General features: G+C 49.9%; 1 long non-coding RNA gene across 2 annotated transcripts; it reads left to right on the top strand.

The window, feature by feature from the left end:
- The first annotated feature begins 5,682 nt into the window (after positions 1 to 5,682).
- LOC138845957 (uncharacterized) lies at positions 5,683 to 15,709 on the top strand. 2 transcript variants are annotated; one of them, XR_016223613.1, is made up of 2 exons: positions 5,683 to 6,116; positions 15,232 to 15,709. It is a non-coding gene; the product is annotated as an uncharacterized LOC138845957 (long non-coding RNA). The 2 variants fall into 2 exon arrangements; XR_011383285.2 differs by lacking the exon at positions 15,232 to 15,709 and adding an exon at positions 9,212 to 9,539.
- Positions 15,710 to 18,856: the final 3,147 nt, after the last annotated feature.

The raw sequence follows: 18,856 nt of genomic DNA, 5'->3' as shown, positions 1-18,856 counted from the left end.
GCTTCCAGGCTGCACAGCATGGCTCCCTGTTCTGCACAGGCACCAGGACTTCCCGTGGCCCCTGGGGCACTCTTGCAGGCGTGACATGGATGTGGCTGACCCTGCAGGAAGTCTCACTCTGAGCTCCCTACAGCAGGCGCCTCCCGCAGGAGGAATTCCTGGTGCTCCCCCTGCCTCCCCATCTAGAAGTTTCTGGAAGGCAGGAGTGCCTCATTGCGGTCAGCACACCCCATCATGGTGCCCAACACGGTGCAGGTATACAGCGACTGCTTGCTGCAGGAGAGGGAAAGGGAAGGCTTTCACGTTCCTGTGGCTGTCCCCATGTCACACACAGGCAGACAGGAGTGACACAGGTTGCTGACGATGGCCTCCTGGTGAGGCGGTACTGTGCCGTTTGAGATCTTTGCAGTTCCTGTGTGTGTTGATGGACATTCCCATGGGGGACCCCAGGGAACGTGCTCGATGCTAGCTTCGTTCATTCATTCAATCACTCAACACTTGGAAGGGCCTGCTGTGTGCCAGTCCTTGTGAGGGATTAGACAGGAGACTGCAGGGGCTGGCATTATAATGCAATAGGTTAAGTGGCCGCCTGCGATGCCAGCATCCCATATGAGTCCTGATTCAAGTCCCAGCTGCTCCACTTCAATCCAGTTCCCCTCTATGGCCTGGGAAAGCAGTGGAAGATGCCCAAGTGCTTGGACCTCTGCACCCAGGTGGGAGACCCAGGTGGAGTTCCTGACTCCTGGTGTTGGCCTGGCTGAGCCCCAGCCATCGTGGCCTTTTGGGAGTGAACCAGCAGATAGAAAACTCTGTCTCTTCCTCTCTCTGTCTTTCGCTTTCACTCTGCCTCTCAAGCAAGTGTGAGGGTTGGCAGGAAACCACACACAGAGCACCAGCTGGCATGCGGACCCAGGCTGAGGGCGCCGTGTGAAAGTCCCGCTAGGCCTGCACGGAGGAAGGTGGGGTTTGCCAAGGAGGAAGAAGGGAGAGGCCCCCGAGGAGTGCCGTGGCTCTGAGGGCGGTTGCTTACTCCCAGCTTCGGTTCCTCTGGCTGCCGTGTGAGGCTGTGTAGCAGCAATCAGGGCTTAACCTTGCACTTCATCTCTCCATGGGACAAGGAAGTTAAATGCGAAGCGCTCAGCATGGTGCCTAGCGCATTTCTCAGGGAACACAGAAACAAGGAACCATGACCTCATGGCACAGAAGCATGGAGGCTGCTGTCTCCCGAGTGGAGGGCGGTGTCCTGAGACTGGCTGGAGAGTGGCCAGCATGAAGGGTCACAATACACAGGTCCTCATTCACCTGGCTCCTCCTTTGACAATGGCCTTGACGAAGCCTCTGTCCAATGAGACAGCCGCCCGCAGCATGGTCAGGGCGGAGGTGGCGGTGGTCGCAGCAAAGGCAGCAGAGGGGTTTGGGTGGTAGAAGCGCAGCGGGGGGCGAGGAGTGGGGTGTCTATGGCTCTGCATCCACCTTCTACATGACAGTGAGCAAGTCACTTCCATGCCCTGGGCCTCAGCTTCCGCCCATAAAAACTGGGAAGATTGCTGATGGCAGCATCTCCTGTCCTGAATTAAAATCGCTTGGGGAGCTTTGAAGTGAGAAGTCCCACGCTTTGGGGCGAGGTTGACCGAGTAGATAAGGCGCTGGATCAGGAAGCTCTTGTTCTGTATGGGAGAGCCTGAGTTCCAGTGCCACCCCCACTTCCGATCCATTCTGCATCTGGGAGGCAGCAGTGATGGCTCAAGGGCTTGGGCATCTGCCCGCCATGTAAGAGACCCAAGGGGAGCCCTGGGCTCCTGGCCTTGGCCTGGCCCAACCCTGGTTTTTGTAGGTATTTGGGGAGTGAGCCAGTGGATAGAAGTTCTCAATTTGTGTCCTCTGTGTGTCACTCTCCCATTCAAATAGACATAAATAAATCATAAATAAGGACTTGGAAAGAAAGATGCCTGCATTCCCGAGCAGAGACCACTGGCAGGTCTGCTCCTGGGCGTCAGTCACACCCGCCTTGAAGAGTCCCTGAGAGCAGGCCAGGGGCCCCCAGGGTCAGCTGTGCACCATACACGGCCTGGGCCCAGGAGTGCCCCTGTCCCCCATCCCCAGAGCAGGAAGAGCCTTTGGGAAGGATGGAGGTGGGCACGGCCGTAGCACAGGGGAAGAGCTGAGGGTGGGCAGGACAAAGGGAGCAGGGTGGGGGACCTGGTGCCAGCCGCCTCCCCACGCCCAGGCAGGGCCCTCTCCTCTGCTGACTTGCTAGACCGTGGGCAGGACTGGTACACCAGACACTGACGCCCACCCGGGCTCCCACAGCCTCTGCAGGCCAGGGCACACTGCCCACCTTTGCAGGGAACCCGGAGGGGAAAGGCCACAGGATGCAGGGAGAGGAAGTGGAAGCGGTGACTCCAAAATATTTAGCCCACCAAAACCAACAATGCCCCTCCTTGTGGGCGAGCACGCCCACAGGCTGCTAGGGAAGTCCCCCGAGGAGCCCTTTCCTCCCTGGGGTGACAGGTGGGACGGCCTGCAGCTCTTAGGCCTGGGCAGGCAGGCCTGACAGCCAGTGACAGCCAGTGACACTCAGGTCTGGCCTCCTGCACCCTGGAGTGAGCTGAACCCGCCATATCCTTGCCCCAGGCACGAAAGCTGGGCCTCCCTGTGCGCTGCCCAGCCAGAGCTGGACACCTGGTTCCCCTTCAGCACCAGGAGGACAGAGCAGAGCTATGCAAAGGGCAGGCAGGAGCAGTGTCCCCGGGTTTGCTCTGCTGTCTGTCGGGGTCCCCTCCCACCCTGCTGTTTCTCACTGGAGTTATTCTCATCCAGAGATTTCACTGACAGCCCAGATGTGATGCTCTTTCTCGTTTGCCTCCAACCTCAATGTGGTCACTCAGAGCAGTCGAGAGGCCCCTTGTCATCTATCCACCCTGCATTCTTTTTTTGGAACATATTTATTTATTTACTTGAAAGGCAGAGTTACAGAGAAGCAGAGGCAGAGCAAGAGAGAGGTCTTCCATATGCTGGTCCACTCCCCAAACAGCCACAATGGCTGGAGGTGGGCCCATCCGGAGCCAGGAGCGTCTTCCAGGTCATCTTGGACCATCTTCTACTGCTTTCCCAGGCCATAGCAGAGAACTGGATCAGAAGTGGAGCAGCTGGGACTCAAACCAGCGTCCATATGGGATTTACCTGCTATGCCACAAAGCTGGCCCCCACCTCTCACTCTTGATGCTTCTCCAGCCCTCCAGCAAGTAGCAGCGGTGCACGGCCCATGTTGGTGGGATGCTTGCCGTGTGCTGGGCATTCTGCTGCCCTTCAGGGAAACGGATCTGCCTGCTCGCCCTGGAGCCCCGGGAGCAGGGGTGGCGATCGATGCGCTCTTGCAAGTGAAGACGCCGAGACCCAGAGAGGTCGTCCCAGGTGACGGAGCTCGTCCTCAGGGAGGTAAGGGAGCAAGCCGCCTCCAGGCACTGTGTCCCGAGCCAGTCCTTGGCACCAGCTCTCTGCAGGGGCTCCTGTGTGATGCCCAGACAGCTCAACCTGTCCTGCAAGGCTCCGCTCAGGTGGCCACCATTTTCACCACCTACCACTCCAGACACCTACGTCCCCCTGGGCTGACCCTCCCAAGCTCCCGCTGACACACCCTGGCTTTGGCCCTTGCTCCTGCCTCTACAGCAGTCACCTGAGCCCCGAGTCACACCCTGGCCAGCTGCCACTCTCTGGCAGCTCCTCATCCAATTCACCTCTGGGTGACTTTCTCCTCCTCCCCACGCTCCCTCTGGTCTGGCTGCAGGGCCCTTTGCTCTTTGCTCTCCCCCGAGGTTACATCTCCCACCTTACGATGTGGTTCGTTCCTTCTCACGCCTGGGTTCTTGGCTACACTCGGGGTTTCCTGCCTATCCGGATGCACAGATGTCGTAACCAGCACCAACCGTGTATGTGAACTCGTTAATGGGATGGCCAACGCCCAAACAGAGCCCGAGACTTTAACCTTGTCTACCTAGTGTTTTTTTTTTTTTTTAATTTTTTTGACAGGCAGAGTTAGACAGTGAGAGAGAGACAGAGAGAAAGGTCTTCCTTCCGTTGGTTCACCACCCAAATGGCCACCACTGCGGGCGTGCTGTTCTGATCCGAAGCCAGGAGCCAGGTGCTTCCTGCTGGTCTCCCATGCGAGTGCAGGGCCCAAGCACTTGGGCCATCCTCTGCTGCCTTCCCGGGCCACAGCAGAGAGCTGGACTGGAAGAGGAGCAATCGGGACTGAATCCAGCACCCCAACCAGGACTAGAACCAGGGGTGCCAGTGCCGCAGGCGGAGGATTAGCCAAGTGAGCCGCAGCGCCGGCCATACCTGGCCTCACACTCACGGAGCACACATGCACATGTGCATACTCACACTCCCTGGCCAGCCCAACGAGCTGTTCTCCGTGCTCACAAAGCCTCCAGGCCTTTTCTGCGTCATGCCATCCCAAGTCTGAGAGGATCTGGTCTTGCACTCATCCAAAACCTTTGGGTCATTTCATGGACGCAGCAGTTAGCACTTCACCCACACCGTGTGCAAGCAGGAAACAGTAGCCACCGTTTGTAACAAGAGTCCCTCACAGCTCGCCAGCCATGCTCGGATCTGCAGCATCCTGGTTCCTTACACTCACTTGTAACTTTGTCGATAGTTATTGTAGTTATATATAAATTTACCTTACATACGAGGAAACCAAGGTCCTGTGCCCTGAGCAAAGTGTTGGGCCCAAGCTGAGGTCTTCACAGGGACGAGTAATGACTCACCGTGGCTCCTTTCTCCAGAGGTCTGGAGTCTCTCTTTAGAGCCCATCTGAGCTGACAGCACTTAGTTAACCCACAGTCTCATCTCCTCAACCACAGCTCTGCAGATCCCAGACAGCCAGTCCCCGGTGGAAGCAGGTTCACACCAGGTGAACATGGGGTGGGTCAAAGCTATGTGCTCAGATGAGTGTTATCTAAGGGGCCACGAGGGGAGCATTCCTTTGCCACCCTGGGCAGGCCAGCGTCTCACCTGGGTACATAATTAAGCAGGTAAATACAGGCTGCCTTTACTAATCCAGGCACATCCGCAGCAAGGCGAGTTGAGTTTGAGACTGTTATTAAATAAATGTGGCTCTCTTACATTCCACCATATATAATTCCTTTTAATAGTATTATCAGGTTGAATGTACTTAGAAGATATGCTTTAATGGAGAGTTTATCGGGATTTGTAATTAGCAGAGCAATTGTGAGCACTTTAAAGCTCTCGGAAACAGATTAAACCCACTAAAGGGAATCCGCCCCTCAAAAACACAGAAGCGGTCTCCATTTACACGCCAGCAATCGCTGTGCCAATTAGAAAAGCATGCATCCAAGCGCTTCTCCACGTCTTACTCCTGGTGCAGTGTTTGACATCCCTCCCGGCAAGAAACACTCCTCGGTGGAGTCAACAGATAATTAAAGGGCACCTACTATGTGCCACACACTCCTCCGTGTGCTGGGAACCAAGACACCGGAAGCACTTATCCAGGGGGGGCCTCACACCTTGCAGGAGAAACGTAATTTTCAAGCAAGCTGCTATACCCACAAGATCATGTCAGATAGGGTAAGTCAATAGCAAAAGCACATTGTGTGTGTGTGTGTGGTCAGGGTGGGGATTACAGAGTTTGCATCTGAGCTGAGACCCGAAGGACAAGAAGATAAGAACAGGGAAGACTTGCACAGTTTATGCCTACGATGCCTCAGCTCCTCCCCACTTCCTGAGTGCCTGGCCAAGACAAGCACTTAAGACAGTGGAGCAGAACAGGGAGGGGCAGCGCGGTGGGGTGCAGCTCACTGCGGGAAGCCGCGGGCACACAGCCCTGACAGCGGGCTGGGCTGTGCACTCTCCACTTCCTGTCTGTCCCGGGCAGAGCAGACTCAGGTGGCTGAAGTCAACTGCTGCACTCCCAAATGGAAAGCAGGACTGAGGGACATGAGCTGGCTACTGGCAGCAGCTTCTACACACAGGGACCAGCCTGGAATGTTCCAGGAGAGAAGGCCAGCACCGGTGATAGGTAAAACTTATGTACCATATCAGCAGCCAGTGAAGTCTGACAGGAGAGCGAGAACCTGTTCACGTGAAGACTGGTGAGCCCTGAGGGAGGGCGTGTCTGAATTTTTCCCTGTGTGTGCTGCAAACCCAGCCCTGACATTTACTCAGGGACATGCACTGACCTTTCTAAATAGGATTCCTCCCTTAGCAGCGTGGCGCACAAGAGGGAGAGGGGGACTCAGCTGGGAGGTGCTCAGAGGGACAGGGGCGGGGCAAGGTGGCCATAGTGGGAGTGCCGCACAGGTAGGGCAGCTCACACCTGGCAAGAGAACCTGCCCTTATGCAAAGAAGCCCTCTTAGATGGGAGGGGTGCCGCTGGATCGGGCAGGTGGGCGGGGGTGGGGGTGAGGCCACTGCCAGCCGGAGCCTTGGCCTGGGTGTGGAACCCAAGAGGAGCGTGTTTAACTTTGCCCAGGTGCCAGAAAGGGCTGTGCCGCTGCCTGGTGTGTGACCTGAGCCAGCCACTCCCACAGTCTGCGCCTCATCTGGAAGATAAGAGCCGCGAATCCGACTTCTAATTCGGCTGTAATATCTGGCGAGTTCAAGAAGAGTCGGAGCAATCTCTCTTTTTAGTTATTTTAAGAATAACAACCAAGCACCCCCAAGCAAATCTAAAGCCAGATCTTGAGGTTAACTTGCCTTAATAGGGCTTCCCCCTGTGTCTTCCTCGACTCCCCAGCCTGAAGCAGCCTCCCGATTCCTTCATTTTCCCTTTTCTCCGAATGGAAGCTTCTAAGATGTGTAGGTTTTTCCTTAGTTATTTTTACTCTACAAAGGGTGTCACGCTTTATCATGGTAAGGACCTACCTTTGTGTTGGATTCTGTTAAAATACACCTGTAGAATTGAATCACCGCAGCTCATTTGTCTTAAATATGGTAACTGGGTAAGCATAAGATTGTTTACTCATCCACCCTATCTTCATAAGGGCATTTGAGCTTTTTCCAGAATTTTGCCATTGTCAACAGTGCTAAACATTCTTACAAATGAGCATTCTGCGGAAGATGGTTCATGGGGAGGCGGGCGTTGTGGCACAGCAGGTTAAGCTGCTTCTAGGATGCCATACCCCATGTTGGATACCTGGCTCAGGTTCTGGCTACTTCATGCTTGTGGTCCAGCTTCCTGCTAATGCATCATGGGAAGCACCAGATATGGTCCACGTGCGTGGGCTCCTTCCATCCACGTGGGAGACTCAGATAAAGTGCCGGGCTCCTGGTTTCAAGAGCTTCGGGGGAGTGAACCACTGGATGGAAGACTTCTCGCTGTCTCTCTCTCTCTCTCTCTCTCTCTGTCTCTCTGTCCTCTGTCTTTCAAATAAATAAATAAATCTTCTGGAGAAAAAAGTTTATGGAAAGTTAGCATTATCTTTCAATTCCGTTTTTCCATAAACATTTGGAAGTGTCCTTGTGTAGAAGGTGGAAGAGTGGAATTGCTGAGTTAGAACATTCGCTGCTACGAGGCAGCTGTGTGGATCAGTCATTTCTTCTGCGAAATGTCCATTTCCACTTTTGAGCGTTTTTCCTTTTGTGTTTTTCTCGAAGGATCCTCAGCCTGCTTCCTGCCTGTAGGATGCCAGGGCTTGCGAACATCGCGCATCCTGAAACATCAGTCTTATTTCGTCAGATGAGCACCTCTTTCAGCAAGGCATTGCTCTCAAACTCTTTCTGAAATGTCAGAAGCCAAAGCTATGACTCATTTTGAGACAGCCACTGCCCCGCCCCCACGTAATTGTAAGACTCTGACAGCATCAGCCTTTATGAACCTTCTCTTTTCCATGAGCCACCTCGTCCAGCTGAAGCGACAGTCACCGCTTGGCCTTCAGGCTCAGGGTTAGTGGCCAGGCTCTCCTCTCGATTTGTGCCCAGGGCGTCGTCTCATGTTGAGGACATTTTACAAACTGCAGAGGTGGGAAGTGAGAGGTGGTCACCTCTTCCCACCCTGTCAGCTCTGTGTCCGCTTTCAATTCTTCTTGCCAATGAGCCAGCTCTTTGCTGGCGCCATCTCTTTGTGGGAGGACTTCATGTCATGTAGCAAAGAACAGCTAATTCATACTAAGGACATTCTGCCTGGAACCCTCTTCTCCCAAAACCACAATTCAGGAGGGAGATTTTCTGCCTCCTGGGAGATCATATGTCGCAGTTTTACCAAACGCTTTGTGACTGCGTTACATGGGTTGCCATTTTCCCAGCCCCTATAATGATTTCCTCGCCGCCTGCTGCTCAGCCTCAAAGCCAAAGCCGCATGCTTTATTCCTTGGATACAGCAATGCCCCATTGCCAGGCATTAATTTCTATATGAGTCAGCCTTTGCTATAGTAACAAGCAACTCCAAGCTATCAGTGGCTTATAATAATAGATATTTATTTTTTGCTCTCAAGTCTGCCAGCCCACTGCAACTTTGCTCCAAGCTATGGGTCAGGTCTTTGCCATCTATCTTCACAGTTTCTGGGCCCAGCGTAAAGGAGCAGCTCTTGCTGAGGGTGCCTCGTTCTCCTGGCAGAGGGCACCAGTCAGAGACGGTTCACAGAGACTTACAGTGCTCTTAAAGCTCCTGCTAGGAGCAGACAAAAAGTCTGTCCCATCTGCTGCTTTCCAAGGGCTCAGGAAGTTGCACAGCCAACCCTGGAGTTCATGGGGAGGGCAAATATGTTTGTGATCTTATTTATTTATTTATATTTAAGTGGTAGGCAGACACACATAGAGAAGACAGACAGAGCTCCTATCCACTGGTTCACTCCCCAAATTCCCACAGTGGCGAAGGCCAGGCCAACATGTAGCTGAGATCTGCAAACTCAGTCTGGGCCTCCAACATGAATAGCAAGGACGCACCTAGCTGAGCCATCACCTGCTGCCTCCCAGGGTCCAGAGTAGCAAGAAGCTGGTCTAGGGAGTAGAGTGGACACTGGAACGAGCCCAGGGACCTGAGATGGGAAGTGGCATCCCACCCAGCGTCTCGACCACTAGCCCAGTGCCATTCTTGCATATTCTTACACTGACCATGTCGGTGTGTGTACAACAACATATTCTCTGATTTGTAACTTGCTTTCAAGTTGTCTTTTTGAGAAAAAAACTGAAAATTTTAGTACAAATTTATCAGAATTTTGTAGTAAAGACTTTTGTCTCTTGTTTTAAGTCACAAGATTCATGCGGCCAGTGCTGTGGTGTACTGGATAAAGCAGCTGCCTGCAGTGCTGACATCCCATATGGGTACTCCACTTCTGATCCAGCTCTCTGCTTTGGACTGGGAAAGCAGTACAAGATGACCCAAGTCCTTGGGCCCCTGAACCCACATGGAAGACCCAGAGAAAGCTCCTGGCTCCTGGCTTCAGATCGGCACAGCTCTGGCCATTGCAGCCAATTGGGGAGTGAACCAGCAGGTGGAAGACCTCTCTCTGTCTCTCCTCTCTCTCTGTGTAACTCTGACTTTCAAATAAATTTAAAAAAAGACACAAGGTTCAAAATATTCTTCTCTAAGGTATAAAACATATTTTATTAAGATTTGTCTCTTAAGAACTTTAAACACTGGGGCTGGCATTGTGGCATAGTGGGTAAAACTGCTGTCTGCTACTCTAGCATCCCCTATGGGCAGAGGTTCAAGTGCAAGCTGCTCCACTTTGGATCCAGCTCCCTGCTAATGGCTTGGGAAAAGCAGCGGAGGATGGTCCAAGTGCTTGGGCCCTTGCCACCCACACAGGAGACCCAGAGGAAACTCCTGACTCCTGGCTTTGGCCTGGCCGTTGTGGCCATCTGGTGAGTGAGTCAGCCCATGGAAGATCTCTCTTTGTGTGTCTCTCCTCTCTCTCTGTAACTCTGACTTTCAAATAATAAATAAATGCTTCTTTTAAAAAATTTAAAGGCTTATTTTTAACATTTAACCATCTGGAGTTGATGTCTATCTATCATATAATGTAAAATCCAGTTTAACAGTCTCATTGATATAAATCCAGGCCACATTTTTGACTAGCTCCATTGGTCTGACGCGGAAATCATATCACACACCATCGCTTCATGCCTGCGTGGTTTCATTCCATCAACCAAGTTGGTTATCGCTATAGTGACTTACAACTCATAACAAGTCACGGTATCTGGCGACATAAATAGCATCTCAGTGGGTTTTTTGTTTCCATTTTTAGCCAGAAATGTCCCAGCTATCTTCACCCTCTTCTTCAGAAATTGTTTAACCATCTCAAAGTCTTGGAAAAACTGGTGAGCACCACCAAACTGTGCTCTTCACCTATCCTGGCTTATTGAACATTCACATTGCCCAGCGAAGACCAGCAGTATTCTCCCCACACTGCAGATGAGCAAACTGAGATGCTCAGGAACAACGGGTCAGCCCACAGCTTTAAAGTCCACGCTCGGGGCTGGCGCTGTGGCGTAGCGGGTAAAGCTACCACCCACGGTGCCAGCATCCCATATGGGCGCTGTTTGAGACCCAGCTGCTCCACTTCTGATCCAGCTCTGCTATGGCTTGGGAAAGCAGTGGAGGATGGCACAAGTCCTTGGGCCCCTGCACCCGTGTGGGAGACCTGGAAGAAGCTCCTGGCTCCTGGCTTCGGATAGGTGCAGCTCCAGCCATTGAGGCCAATTGGGGAGTGAACCAACTGATTGATGGAAGACCTCTCTCTCTCTCTCTCTCTCTCTGCCTCTCTTTCTCTGTGTAACTCTGACTTTCAAGTAAATAAATAAATATTAAAAAAAAACAACCAAACAAAAAGTCGATGCTCCAAGATCCACACCCAGGTAGTTCTGACTTCAGAGGCCCTGTGGTACCCACAACATACAGTCCTGGTGGACCCATGCTCAGCTTGGGGATGTGAGGGCAAAAAGGGTGGGGGGCTGTCCAAGGCTGCATCAAGCAGCTGGCGTTTCCTCTCCACGCTCTGCGTGTCTCCCAGTGCCCAGCCCAGCCACACAGAGCCTTGGATGTGGCCTGAGACCACAAAGCCTGGTACGCCTGCAGTCACCAAGGTGCGTGCTGTCGCTGAGCTGAGCATTCCTAGTAACAGCAGAAACAACGCTGGTTATATCTGAGCCAGCCTGTTCTCACTATTAACCATGATCACTAAAAAAAAAAAAAAAAAAAAAGGCAGAGATATGACGTCTGGAGATGGCTCATACTCCAACAGCAAAGCGGCCAGCTGGTAGCCACAACACAGCAATCTCCCTGTGCCTGTCCCTGTCCCTGTTCCTCTCCCTCTCCCTGTGCCTGTCCCTGTCCCTGTTTCTCTCCCTCTCCTTCTCCCTCTGCCTCTCTGTGGGTAAGAATACACATTTCATTGGCCAATGTCACCAGTATCTGGATCCAGATTGTCCCTTTCACAGCCATTAGACCCTTTTGTTCCTCTAAGAAAAGAAGATGATCTTATTACTCTCCTAATATGCAGTGAAACAAGGCTGGTTAGGTGACATTCCAAGCTGCTGGATTTCTCTCTTCCTTACATAGGGAGGGAACGTCCAAGGCACTTGATTTGCAAGGTTACTGTGGCCGTGGAGCCAGTGGAGGTGGAGGAGTCGCTCTTGGTACGGTGTCCGCAGCTGCAGCTGTTGCCCGGGAACAGATGAACAGGTGGTACTGGTTGGGGGGCAGCACCCCGCCCCGCACGGAGCTCCTGGACAGTAGCTGCCGGCCCCGGACACGCGCTCCCCGAAACAGACTCATCCCGGGCTTACCTGGTGCCTGGTGGGGTCCTCAAGCACGCAGGTTGTAAACTTTGAAAAACTGATGTTTACTTTGTCTGTTTTGGGGACAAACTCTGCATTATTAAATCTTGTTTGTAAATTAAAAAAAAAAAAAAAAGCCCTACCAAGTCTTAAAGCTGGAAGACGAGGCCCTGTAGCCTCTGTATTAACAAGCCCTTCCTGCAGGTGATGCTAGGCCTCCAGAAGTCTGAGACCCACTGATGTAGAATCCACCACGAGCAACTGCATCAGCAAAGAGCAAATTCTCGCTGCACAGAACTATTCGAGCCAGAGGTCACAGAGCTAGGCCAGGACCCAGCCTCTGGCCTTGTTGGTTCCAGACAACTTTTCCCACCAAGCGTCGCCTTAGCTCCTAGGAGGGACTCCTTAGTTCTAGAAGGGTCCATCGTCAGGTCAGACGTTGGTGTGAAATAGAGATTACCTGGAAACATTCCATTTCAGGGCTTAGGATAGCTGTGTGAAGCATGGTGGTCACTATGTAGTTTGTCATTCAGGATTCCTGGGGCTTGGGTCTGGGGGGCTCCCAAAATCAAACGTACATCAGCATTATTATGTTTGCACATGTCTGCATAATTAGCCTCTTGTACCTATTTTTTTGTTGTTGTTAATTTTCATTTTATTTGAAAGAGAGAGAAAGAGACAGAGAGACAGGCAAGAAGGAGATCCTCCATTCTCTGCTTCATTCCTACCATAGCCAGGGCTGGCCCAAGCTGGGAGCTGGAAACTTCATCCAGGTCTCCTATGTGGGTGGCAGAGACCCCACTACTTGGTCCATCACTGCTGCCTCCCAGCATGCACACCGGCAGGAAGCTGTGTTGGAACCCTAGGACCTGGAACTTGAACCAGGCACTCTAGTATGGGCTGCTGGCTTCACATGCAGTGTCTCAACTGATGAACACCCGCCCCTGTCTGGGTGGAGTCTCCATGACACACAAATGGGTGGAGAGCGTTTGCCCCCTCAAAAGCTTGCACTGTTTTTAATCATTGGAGAGACAGGCAGGCAGGCAGATAGAATTCCCACTGGTTGGTTTACCAATGGCCAAGGCCAGGCCAAGCCAAAGTCTCATTCTGAGTCTCCCACACAGATGGCAGGAACTCAATTACCTGAGATATCACCTGCATTGTCAGGAAGCTGAGATCGGGGGCTGAGGCTGGACCCAGCCACTCCAATGTGGGATGTGGGTGTCCCAACCAGCGCAACTCCTCGGCCACTCCCCTCATGCTGGAAATTGATAGCTATGATGGAGGCGCTGGGAGGCGGGGCTTTTAATAGGTGATTAGGTGGCTAAGAGGGATTAGTGCTCTCTTGCATGAGAGCTGGCTGTTTTAAAGTGAGGCCGCCCTCCGGACGCGCCTCTTCTGTGCAAGCCCACTGTGTCTGTATTTCTACAAGGATCTGACACAGCACAAGGCCCCTCACCAGAGGTGGCCACCTGATCATGGCCTCACCAGCCTCCAAAAACTTTCCACTAAATAATCCTCTAACCTTTACAGAGGCTGGGACGCTGTGGATCGGAGCTGCACTGCGGTCACGGGGGCTGCCTTAGTTCCATTTGCCTTTTGTATCGCAGACAGCTTTTGGAATTAAAAATCGCTATGATAACAACATTAAAGTAAATGCAAGAAAACAGATCAATAGCAGTCCTATCCCCCTCAAGGAGCTCTTTGTTTCTCACTTTCCATTATTCAGCTCCTGATAAATAAATCTTTATATGGTCCCAGTCCCTGCAGACACCAAACTTTGTGGTTTTCTTCATTATCATTTTCATTTATCATAAATTATTGTCAGTGATGTGCCTTAGTTCTCATAATTACCATTGTGATGACTGAAAAATATCTCATCAAACTGAGGTGACATAATTCAATCATATATATTGAGCTGGTTATTTCTAAATCACACTACTGTGACTGCTTCTCCCTAAATCACATTTCTAATGATGGTTTTCTTTCGATTAACTTTCTGTAAGTGGACTTGTAGGAAAAGGCAGGCTGAGCACATATTTCCAGAAGCAATGTGACAGCTAACTCTGTCGGTAACAGTGTGAACACTCCTGCTTTACAGAACACAGTCTTCAGCATGGAGTGCTATGATTCCCTTCCTTTTGACAGATTTAATAAGAATGCAGGGACCGTCGATGTGGCGTAGCGGATTAAGCTGCCGTCTACAGCGTCAGCATCCCATATGGGTGCCGGTTTGAGTCCTGGCTGCTCCACTTCTGATCCACCTCCCTGCTAATGCGCCTGGGAAAGCAGCAGAAGATGGCCCAAGTGCTTGGGCCCCGGCACCCATGTGGGAGACCCAGAGGAAGCTCCTGGCTCCTGGCTTCAGACTGGCCCAGCTCCAGCTATTGCGGGCATTTGGGGAGTGAACCAACAGATTGAAGACTTCTTTCTCTCTCTCTCTGCCTCTGTCTCTCCCTCTCTGTAGCTCCGCCTTTCAAATAAATAAATAAATCTTTAAAAAAAGAAAAAGAATGCAATTTGTATCCTGCTATTGTTTTAATTTTTCCTTTTATAAATTTGAGATGTCTTCTTTTTCCTAAAGATGGAGCTGGTGAAACTGGGCTTCAAGGAGAGTTCATTTCAGTTAATATGTGCCTAGACCTGGGCATATGTGTGTGCCTATAGGCCCGTGCGTGCACAAGAAATGCACAGGATGAAAAATCAGGCATGGATTGCAAATTTTTGGCACAAATAAACTTATCATTTACTTCCATTCTTCCACAAACTTTTTGAAGCCCCCTTCATGTGCTTACTCATGCCTTGACACATGTATATATGTGTAAGTATGTGGCCACCTCTCTGTGTGGCTTCCTGCTTCCATGTGTGTGCCTCAAAGAATGCACATGTTTACCTGAGGCCCTTATGTGGATGCTGCTTCTAAACATTGGTTGGGATGCGCTCCTATGTGTGTGAGTAGAGGAGCAGCCAGCTGGGAGAGCGTGTGGATGCAGCGAAGCTAATGAAATCAAACGCTGGATTTGGACTTGGATCTTAGTTAAAAAGTACACTGAGGTACAATAAAGTTTTAAAGAGTTTGTTTCAATAAGAAGCAGTCCAGGCACTGAGAAATTTCAGACCAAATGAGGTTTTAGTGTTCTGTTGACCAAGTGTCAAAGGCAAGTATTTAAAATGGGAAGTAAAATTTTAAAGATTATTTGATTGGTTGCAGCTGCAAAACTGTCACTTTTTTATTTACCTTATTGGAAAGTACCTCCCTAAATAATCATGTGTTAACCGGCAGCCTGTGATTGGTCAAAGTTATGTTTTGCTTCTGTCAAACATAAGCATTTAAAAGAAATGACCCAAGTTAAATTTTACTTAATGTTTGCAAATCCAGCAAGGTTGAGGTGTCTCATGAGGCCTAACCGACTTCGTCTGCTCTGAGGTTCAGAGCTGATCTCCACTTTGGTTTATTTTAACGATCTCCCCCTTTGTTCATCCTTTCAGGGAGCCACGGGTGTGACCAAGCAGCACAGCAAGTCTCACTTAGCAAGACTGATGGAGACGATGGAGGGTTGTGCAGATGTCATCATCATCAACAGTTGCCCTGGGATGCAAGCTCACAGCCATCCTTGCCCAAAACTGCACAGTCCTTACAGGCTTGAGTGTCCTGGTTGTTCAGTTCCCCACGTTGCCTAACTCTGATGGCCATCATTTGTTGTGTGAGTGGTGCTGAAAATGTTTAAACCCTCGAGAGGTTACCCTGCACTGGGGACTTCAATATGTTGGCTGTAAGAGAATAACAGTCAAGCACTGGAAGATTCCCCAGACCCAAAATTCAGCCAGTCAAATACATCAATGCAGAAGGAAGCACTCTCTGAAGAGATTTACATTTGTTCATTAAAGTTTTGGGGAAACAACTGTTTAATATATTGGCATATTTTATAAATAAAAGCACAAAGTCCTTGGGACGTTGTTAAAGTACCAAGAGCCTCTACTTTGGAGCACTACTAAGGCTAAAATGTTCATTTCAGATTTGTATTACTAGAAAAGAATTCAGGGTGCTGTTCAATGTGAACAAAAGAAAAACATTAATACTTGGAGCAAATTATGATCTTATTCTTTGAGTCTGGAGTAAAGATTTCTAGATGTGGGGGACTGGCGTAGTGGTGCAGCAGGTTAGACCAGCACCCATGTGAGTGCTGGTTCAAGTCCCAGCTGCACTGCTTCGATCCAGCTCCCTGCTAATGCACCTGGGAAAGCAACAGAAGGTGGCCCAAGTGCTTGGGCCCTGCCACCCACTGGGAGACCCTGATGGAGTTCCAGGCTCCTGGTTTCAGCCTGGCCATTGAGGCCATTGGGAGTGAACCAGTGGGTGGAAAAATCTCTGTCTCTGTCTCTGTCTCTGTCTCTCTCTCTGTAACTCTGCCTTTCAAATAAGTAAATAAATACTTTTAAAAAATATTCCTAGATTTGGATTTGAAGCCTATTTGTTTTTTAATGTTTACTTATTCTTTCATCTATTTGAAAGGTAATGAGAGAGAATCTTCCATCTGCTGTTCACTCCCTAAATGACTACGACAGCCAACGCTGAGCCAGGATGAAGCCAGGAAACCAGAACTTCCTCTGGGTCTCCCATGTGGATGGCAGGGGGCTAAGCACTTGAGCCATCAACCTTCCTCCCAAGAAGTGCTAGCAGGAGGCAGCCAGGTCTCAGACCAGCACTGCAATAAAGGGTGCGGGCATCCCAAGGGGCAGCTTAGTCTGCTGTGCCACAACCCCTGCCCTTGAGGCCTCCTCGGATGGAGAAGAGTGGTGCTGTACGGCTCTGGCTGTCATCAGGAGGTATCCAGATGAGTCTCCAGGTGACCCACAGAGCAGCAGGCACAGAGCTCAGCCACAGGCGATCCAGCTTCTCCTGGCAGGACCCAGGAACTAGGGCAGTTTTCATTCTTGGTGGAGCTAGAAAAAAAATCAGGATTCAGTGCAGGTTTTGAGAAGACAACAAAGCCTCAGAGAAACTGATGGGACCAGAATTTGATAATGGGTGGACTATAGTTCTACACTAGAATATAATCCTATTCAGACCCTCCTACTTTTACCAAAAATAATTATGTTAATTACTTTTGCAAAAATTAGCTTTATTGAACTTGACCTGATTATGTATATAAGTACAAACAGAAAAGTAACTCTATGTATATTTTAAAATATAATATTTTAGTCAGCACTTTGGCAATATCCAAGTGGCATTATTGGCTTTATATCAATTAACACATATTTTGAAACTATCTGGTAATGAGAAGTCTCAGATCAATCCTTTACAAACCTCTCTAGACTAAGAAAACCCAAAGGCCTGCCAAATTGTTGTCTGAGAGAAGGAGAGTAAATTTTTTTTTAAAAAATGTATACATTTATTTATTTATTTAAAAGAGAAAAGGAGAGAGAGAGAGAGAGAGAGAATCTTCCATCGGCTGTTCACTCACTAAATGACCACAGCAATCAGGGCTGAGCCAGCTAGAAGCCAGGAGCCTTGACATTCCATCTGGGTATCCAAAGTTCTTGGGCCATTTTCCATTGCTTTCCCAGGTCTATTAGCAGGGATCGGAAGTGGAGCAGCCAGGACTTGAACCAGTGCTCTAGTATGGGATGCATGAATCCCAAGCATGAGTTTAACTCACTGTGCCACAATTCCAGTCCTGAGAACAAATTCTTACCGAACTTATGAAAATACCCATATTACAAATAAGAATATTTAGTAAGATTGTACAAATTACAGAGTGATCATGTAGGGAGAAAAATACAAATGTTTCACTTACATTTACAAAAGTATATTTTTCAAATAACTGTAAGTATAACTAGGTTAATGGAAAAGAAGGTGAAAAGTAATATAGAAAATAAGACATTAAAGAACCAGCAATGTTTCGAAGTATTTAAAAATATAATTATTCTCATCAATGAGTGTAGTCCCAAATGATTAATTTTTGTTTTGCTTGACATTTGATTAGCAGTCTTATGACTCCATTAGCTTTCCATTAGAATTTTGGGAATTCTTATCCAGGCCAAAATATGATTTTAAATTCATCAGAAACAGTACTTGCCAGAATCTTGTACATGGCTCTCTTGCAATGCTGTGTCATGCTACCAATAAGGAAATTCCGTTGCTTTAGTAACATCCAATATTTTAACACAATTCAGTGTGTGCCACCTAATGACACGTGGGTCCACAACCGACCACGGAATCAGCTGTGGTGGCTCGACACGATCAGAATGGAAGTGAAAATCCCTATCACCTAACAGTGTTTCAGCTGCTGTGACAGACAACACAACGCATTCCTCACTTGTTTGCAGTGACGCAAGAGTGCACAAACCTACTGCACTGCCAGTCCTAGGCAATGACAAACGCATCAAGAGGCCATGTGACGTGATTGACATGCACCGTCTAGCTGGGTCACTCTAAATCCCCTCTAAGATATTTGTACAGCGAAACTGCCCAACAGTGCGTTTCTGAGAACATGTCGCCAGGATGCACGATTGTAATTAGAATTATGAGAGATAATGCCATACCGAGACATATCCAAGACCTAGGAATTTCATATGAACTCTGTAGCACTCTTATTGTGGGGAGCAACTGGGAGCAACTCGGACTAGACTAAGTTACTGGAATTAAGACTTATTCTATGCATCTGCTCTCCCACAATATGGCGCTGGGAGAGGAGAAAACAACTTCTACGCAGCTGCCTCTTGCCAACTTGAGTGATGACCTGCAGGAGCTGATCCTGCTCCTGATTGGAGGAGAGCAGCGTGCTCGGCGTCTGGGCAGCCGAGTTGGGATTGGTGGAAGAGGACTATAAAGGAGGAGAGAGAGAACATGCACCAGGAACATCTAAGGGGAACATCTATCTGAAGGAACACCTGTGCAGCCCCCGAGAGAGCCGGCCGGCGGTGTGCCGCTCCCCCGCGGAAGTGGGGAAAGTGGCTAGGGGGAACCGCCCTTCCACGGAGGTGGAAGGGACGGTAGCCAACCCGGGAAGAACCAGCAGCAAACCCGGGGAGGGCCAAGCAGACGAAAGAACAACGCAGGGTTCAGTGTCGCTCCTCCACGAAGACGGGGAGCGACACTTATCAATCACAA

Source organism: Oryctolagus cuniculus, chromosome 17 (genome assembly GCF_051225735.1).
Source record: "Oryctolagus cuniculus isolate XC-2025 breed Fujian yellow rabbit chromosome 17, ASM5122573v1, whole genome shotgun sequence".
NCBI classification, from domain to species: Eukaryota; Metazoa; Chordata; class Mammalia; order Lagomorpha; family Leporidae; genus Oryctolagus; species Oryctolagus cuniculus.
This window is presented reverse-complemented; position numbering and strand designations above follow the sequence as displayed.